Below are 7,086 nucleotides of genomic sequence, written 5' to 3'. Positions count from 1 at the left end.
TACTTGGGTTTGATGCTCATGGGCAACACTTCCCAGCTCCATGGGCAGGGTCACCCCCCTCCCTCCTTTCCACAGCCAAATAATTGTCTTTTTTTTTTTTTTCTTTTTTAACCAAATCTGTTCTTCCATTAAGAACTCATTCCTGAGGAGGAAATTCTCTCCCCTAATAATATCAGCCCTTGCTCTGAAATTCATAACCTTTGCTGCCAAGGGTACCATCTTCTTTCAGGTGTTCATCACCTCTTGCCTGGACCATTGCAATAAGTGGGATCCCAATTGCCCATTTCTCTTATCTCCAAGTCATCCTTCTTACAGTTGCCCAAACCATCTCCCTCATGCTCATCTGACCTCATCACTTCTCTGTTCCAGAACTTTTGAGGGGTTCTTTATGGTCCCTGAAATAAAATTCAAACGCTATAGCTTGATTTTTAAAGCCCTTCATAGTTTGTCTCCAGTCAACTTCCCAGGGCTCTTTTCCCTACTTGCTCATATACACTCTGTGTTATATTCTCCCTCAATACCTTTGACTAGTCTATCCTCCATACTTGAGATAGATTCTGTCCTCACCTTTGCTTCTAGGACCTCCTAGTTTTGTTCAAGGTTAAGTTCTGGTGACTTCTCCTATAGGAAACTTGCTAATTCTTCTAGTTATTATTTTCTCCCTCCTCTTCTGCAAATAATCTCATGTAGACTAATCTATTTGCATATGATATGCCCTTACAGAATGGAATCTCCATGGAGGCAAACAATCTTTGCTTGAATGTCTTTGAACCTAAATCCCTAGCACCCTGTTCCTCATCCCCAGTTAGATAATAAGCTCCCCAAGAACAGACTTCTGTCAATCTCTGTTGTTTCCAGAGCCTCGTACTTAGAAGATTCAGTTGAATTGAACTAGATAAGCCTGTCCTTGCTTCCATATTAAACTGGTTTCATATGAGGGGAAATGGTGCTTGGAAAATAACACTGAGAAGAGAACAGTCATCACTCCCAATCATCCATGTTGTTGGACAATGTTTGTGCTATTTAAGAAATACTTGCTGATTAAAAGCTCACTTAAGTTGTACAGACAGAAGGGCCTAATAAATTATTTCAAGGACCCAGAAGTGATTTACTGAGCTGATGTGTGTGGATCAGACAAAGGTATACCCAAAAAATGGGAAATGAATGCGGTGAATATTTGGCGACTGAATGAATGACCTCTATCTGTATAGTGCTTTATAGTTTATTTTTACCTTTTATCTGTAACTTGTGTATCATGTGAATTTTGGTCCCTGACATGGCAAATCTAGGCATAATTTTGGTGGGGGTGAGGGTGGAGGAAATAAGGTCTCCTACAAAATTCTCTCTGCTTGTACTCCCACTTAGAGAAACCCAAGGAACATCAGTATCTGATTCACAGCTCTCACAAAAACTATTTGGTTTACTACTGGGTCTGTATCCTAAAGAAATCATAAAAGAGGGAAAAAGGCCCACATGTGCAAAAATGTTTGTAAAAGCCCTTTTTGCAGTAGCAAGGAACTGGAAACTGAGTGGATGCCCATCAGTTGGAAAATGGCTAAGTTATGGTATATGAATGTTATGGAATATTATTGTTCTATAAGAAATGATCAGAAAAAAAAAAAAAAAAGAAATGATCAGCAGGGTGATTTCAGAAAATCCTAAAAATCCTGGAACTGATGCTTAGTGGAGTGAGTAGAAGCAAGAGGACATTATGCACAGTAACAAGAAGATTATGTGATGATCAACTAGAATGGAATTGGCTCTTTTCAACAATGAAGTGACTTAAGGCAATTCTGATAGACGTGTGATAGAAAGTGCCATCCATATCCTGAGAGAGAGAATTGTGGATCAAAGAATTGTATTTTCCCCATTTGTTGTTGCTTATTTACTTGGTTTTTTTTTTCTTTCTTGTGTTTTTTTCCCTTTTGTTCTGAATGTTTTTTGGGGGGCAACATGATGAACATGGAAACATGTTTAGAAAAATTGCACATGTTTATCCTATATTGGATTGCTTGCTGTCTTGGATGGGGAGATGGAGGAAAAGAGGGAGAAAAAATTGGAACAAAGGTTTTGCAAAAGCAAATGTTGAAAACTATCTTTGTATTTTGAAAAAATAAAATACTATTAAAATTTTAAAAAGAAATGATGAACAGAGTGATTTCAGAAAAGCCTAGAAAGACTTACTTGAACTGATGCTGAGTGAAACAAGCAGAACCAGGGAAACATTGTACACAGCAACAGCAAGATTGTATGATGATCAACTATGATAAACTTAGTTCTTCCCAGCAATTCAGTGATCAAGGCAATTCCAATAAACTTTATGCTATCTGTATCCAGAGAGAGAACTATGAAGATTGAATGAAGATCAAGTATACTATTTTAATTTTTCCTATTTTTTTAATTTTTTCATGGTTTTCCCCTTTTGTTCTGATTTTTCTTTCCAACATGACTCATATGGAATTATGTAAAAAACGAATATACATGTATAACCTTTAAAAATAATTTTAAATGAAAAGGAAAAAAAGCTATTCAGCTTCTATTTCCCACAAAAACATTTGTTTTGTTTAGGCTCCTCCTTATGAATGTCAGCACATGATAGTTTCTTTTCAAGCTCTCAGGTTAACAAAGTATGAAATAATGGAAGGATTTTATTTAATCTAACAACAACAACAAAAAAAAAAACCCACAAGAAAAACCTAACAAAATTAAATAAACTGTTCTGATGTGAGAACCTTTCAGTCACCCAGAAAGTTCTACTCTCTAGGGTAACCAAGAAAAGGTGATTCCATTCAGAGAGGCATAGATTAGAATAGGGAGAAAATGATTCCACTCTAGCCTATCCTTGTCTGACTATCTGAAGTATTGTGTTCAGATTTGGGTCCTGTATCCTTGTAAAGTCATTGGTAATCAAGACAATATACAGGAAAGGGCAACCAAGGATGATGAAGGCTTGTGAGTATGTGCCTTAATTGAAAAAAATTGATACAGACTATTTCAAGGGAAGGGAAAAGAACAAGCATTTATATAGTACCTCCTATGTGCCAGATACTGTGCTAAGCGTTTATATAGTACCTCTTAATATATTACCTGCTAAGGATACAAAATTGCCAGTCAGCCAATGCAATGTTAAGAATTTACTAAGTTGTAGCCAGTAAGTAGTGCCATGATGGAGAGTACGAGACCTGGGATGGAAGACCCATCTTCAAGACTTCAAATCCAGTCTTAGATACTTTCTAGCTGCATGATCCTGGTCACACCACCTGCCTCTGTTTGTCTTAGTTTCCTCATATGTTAAATAAGAGCACCTCCCTTCCAAGATTGTTGTGCAGATCAGATGAGATAGTCATAAAGCGTGTTTAGCCCACGGTCTGCCAGGTAGTAGGTGCTTAATAAATGCTTATTCCCTTCTTATCCATCCCTTATTCCCATATCTACCACTCCTATCTCTCCTCTATTTTGGCCCAATCTACAGTAGAACTCTCTACTTCTTTCTTAACTCTCTATAATCTCGCTTCCAACCTCATCATACAATTGAAAGTGCCCTATCCAAAGGCACTAACAATTTTTTAATTGCTAAATCCAATGGCCTCTATGCAATTCTCATCCTTCTTGACCTCTCTTCAGCCTTTAACACAGTTGATCATGCTCTTCTCCTAAACATTTTCTTCTTTCTAGGTTTTTGTAACACTCCTCTCCCCTGGTCCTCCTCCTAATTCTCTGACTGCTCCCTTCTCAATCTCCTTTACTGAATATTTGTTCAAGTCGTCATACCAGCTTAGGGCTCTGCCCTTTCTTCTCTTTTCTCTCTATCCAATTTTACTTGAGTTTCTCATCAGTTCTCGTGGATTCAATTATCATCTATTTGCTGATGAATCTCAGATCTACTTATCTAGCCCAATCTCTTTGCTAATTCCCATTCTTGCATCTCCAAGTAGCTATTGCATATTTCTAACAGGATGTCCTCACCCAACATTTTAAAAACTGAACTCCTTGCCTTTTCCCCTATAAATCTCTCTACTTGCTAAATTTCTTCTTAGCACTGAGAGGATCACTTTCTTCTCAGTCACTCAGGCTCATAACCTAGGAATCATCCTTGACTCCTCAACCCCAAACCTGTTTCTTTTTTTTTTTTTATCTGCATATTCTAATTATATATATATTTTTCATAATTATAACTTTTTATTGACAGAGCCCATGCCTGGGTAACTTTTTACAACATTATCCCTTGCACTCCTGTTCTGACCCAAACTTGTTTCTAATCTGTTGTAAAATTCTGTCCATTTTGCATTTATAGCATCTCTCAGATACATCCCCTTACACTCCTCTGACACTGCTACTACCCTTTTTCAGACCTTCATTACCTCACTTGCAGATTATTACAATAGCATCCCTGCCACAAGTCTCTTCCCACTCCTGTCCATTCTACTCTCAGCTGTGAAAATGATGTTTTCAAAGCTCAGATCTGATCAGATCAATCTCTTCTTCAGGAAACTCCAGTGGCTCCCTATCACCTCTAGGATCACATTTAAATTTCACTGTTTTTCATTTGAAGTCCTTTATAACTTGACCCCATTTTCCTTTCTTACTTCTTACTCACCCCCAGTACACTGGTTCCATTATTCCTTCAAGAAGATACTCTACTTTCAGGCATTTTCACTGACTTTCCCCTATATGTGGAATTCCCTTCCTCCTCATTCCCACCTTCTGGCTTCCCTGGCTTCCCTGAAATTCCAATTAAAATCCCTCCTTCTGTCAGGATATCTTTTCCAGAATTCCTTAATATTAATTAGTACCTTCCTACTATGGATAGTTCAATATATCCCATATATAGCTTGCTTGTAAATCTATAGCTTGTTTTTATGTTGTTGTCTTCCACATTAGACTGAGTTCTTTGAAAGCAGGGGCTGCCTTTTGCTTTTCTTGATATTCCCAGTGCTTAGTATATAGTAGACATCTAATTAAATGTTTGTTGACTGAGTAATTAACTAATCCTGGAGGTGATAATGACTCTTGTTATTAGAATCCCAGGGAGAGATTAGGTAGAGTTGGAAAAGTTTGGGAATTGCTAATGGTGAGGTGATAATTGAAGGAAATGAGGTTAGTCTGGCCAGGACCTGGTCTTGAGGAAGTGTGTCTTCCCTTTCTAGATGTTTACCAATCATCCCTTTTATGATCTGTACTAGAATCTTTTCATGAATTGAAGTCAAACTCATCTGTCTGTAGTCTATAAACTCTGTTCTCTTCCCTTTCTAGAGCACTGGGAGAACATATATTCTCCACTCTTATGGTTCCTTTTTCTTGCTTATAAATTGCTGGTAGCAGCTAATACAGTCCCATCTGGGGACCCAGAACAGTCATCTATACCAAGTGACTGGAATTCCTCAAGGACAAACTGGGTACTCCCTTACAGTCTCCTTACTTGTCTTGGGAATAAGCTCCCTATTAGTCATTTTTATTATCCCTATTAGTCATTTCCAAGGCAAAGGTCATTCTCCCATGCAGAAAAAATAGATACTACATGAAAATTAAGTGGTTCTTTCTTCTATCTCTTGCTGGTTATCATCATTGTATCCATCCCAAGCATCCATCCCATTTCCCTTTTCTCATATTCCTGGCTCTATTTTTTTCCTCCCAATATAACTAAGACACTCTCCTTCATAGCTTTCCTTTTATTGTTATTAAAGGTTTTTAATTTTCAAAAGATACGCACGGATAATTTTTCAACATTGACCTTGCAGAACCTTGTGTTCTAATTTTACCCCCTTCCCCACGCCCTCCCCAGGTGGCGAGTAATCTAATATATGTTAAACATGGTAAAATATATATGTTAAAGCCAATATATGCATCTTATTGCACAAGAAAAATCAAATCAAAATGGAAAAAATGAGAAAGAAAAAAATATGGAACCTTCATGAATTTTTATGTCATACTTTCATAGGAGCCATGCTAATCTTCTCTGTATCGGTCCAATTTTAGTTTATGTGCTGCCGAAGTGAACATCTTTATAGCTTTTTCAGCCAGCCTCAGGTAATCCTGAACTTTAACATCCCTGATACCTTCATCAGGTAGGCCCAAGCTTATGTTTCAGTGATGTTCCACTCTTCATGATCTGTAATGTCCGGGCTAGCTTTCTGGCCTCTGGAAGGGCCTTCGTCTCAGCAGGATAGACACCACAAGAATGGACAAGAGTCCAAAGTCTTTACAATCTCTTACACAGTCTGTGTCTGTCATAGTCAGACTCAAGTCTCCTCCAGCAGTCTGCTTTCCTGTCCCCAGTTCTTACATATCCTATTATAATTACATCATTACAGCAAAGTGAGTATGTGTGAACTAGAGAACCATTACATCACCATACTAAGTACTAAGTATATGTAAACTAAGGAACCATTATCTCATCAATTCCTCTGAGTTAACACCTTGTAAATATTCTTATTTCAAGTATAACACAGGTGGTCATGCCCTCCCTGAAGTCTCAGGAAAGGTGAGAACACCAAAGGGAAAATGGGGAGCCAAATCAGACATTGTTAGGTTTCCTCTGGGCTGAAGGGATTTATACCTCACCCAGAGTTCCCCCACTATTGGCGGCCCTCTACAATGATCCCAATTGGGGTTTTCTTGGCAAAGATACTGGAGTGGTTTGACATTTCCCTCTCCAGATCATTTTATAGATGAAGACTTATCCAGGATCACACGTCTAGGAAGAATCTGAGACCAAATTTGAACTCAGGAAAAGAATCTTCTCTTCTAGCCCCTGAGTCATCTAGTTGTTCCATTTTATGTTATCTGTAGTATTTCCATCTTGTAATTACTTTTCTTTTCTATCTCTAAGTCTCTTCAGACACATACCCATTTTTCCTCTTCATGGGAATTGTTTCTGTTGGTGTCTTCAGAATTTCATTTTTGAGCTCATCAGTTCCCTCCTGGGCTGATTTCCCCTGAAACATCTGAATGCATAGGATCCTACCTATCTTTCCTCTGAATTCATTGAAATCTGCTATTCTAAAATGTGGGGTACATTTTAGGCCGACCCAGATTTCTTCTCCTTTATCACAAACTCTAGGAAAGAAAGGTCATTTCCCTATAATC

The 7,086-nt window shown here is 38.0% G+C and overlaps 1 non-coding gene across 1 annotated transcript; it reads right to left on the bottom strand.

The window, feature by feature from the left end:
- Positions 1-5,893: 5,893 nt before the first annotated feature.
- LOC111721212 lies at positions 5,894-5,998 on the bottom strand. The gene has a single exon (XR_002770527.1). It is a non-coding gene; the product is annotated as a U6 spliceosomal RNA (small nuclear RNA).
- Positions 5,999-7,086: the final 1,088 nt, after the last annotated feature.

This window comes from Sarcophilus harrisii, chromosome 5 (genome assembly GCF_902635505.1).
Source record: "Sarcophilus harrisii chromosome 5, mSarHar1.11, whole genome shotgun sequence".
Classification (NCBI taxonomy): Eukaryota; Metazoa; Chordata; class Mammalia; order Dasyuromorphia; family Dasyuridae; genus Sarcophilus; species Sarcophilus harrisii.
This window is presented reverse-complemented; position numbering and strand designations above follow the sequence as displayed.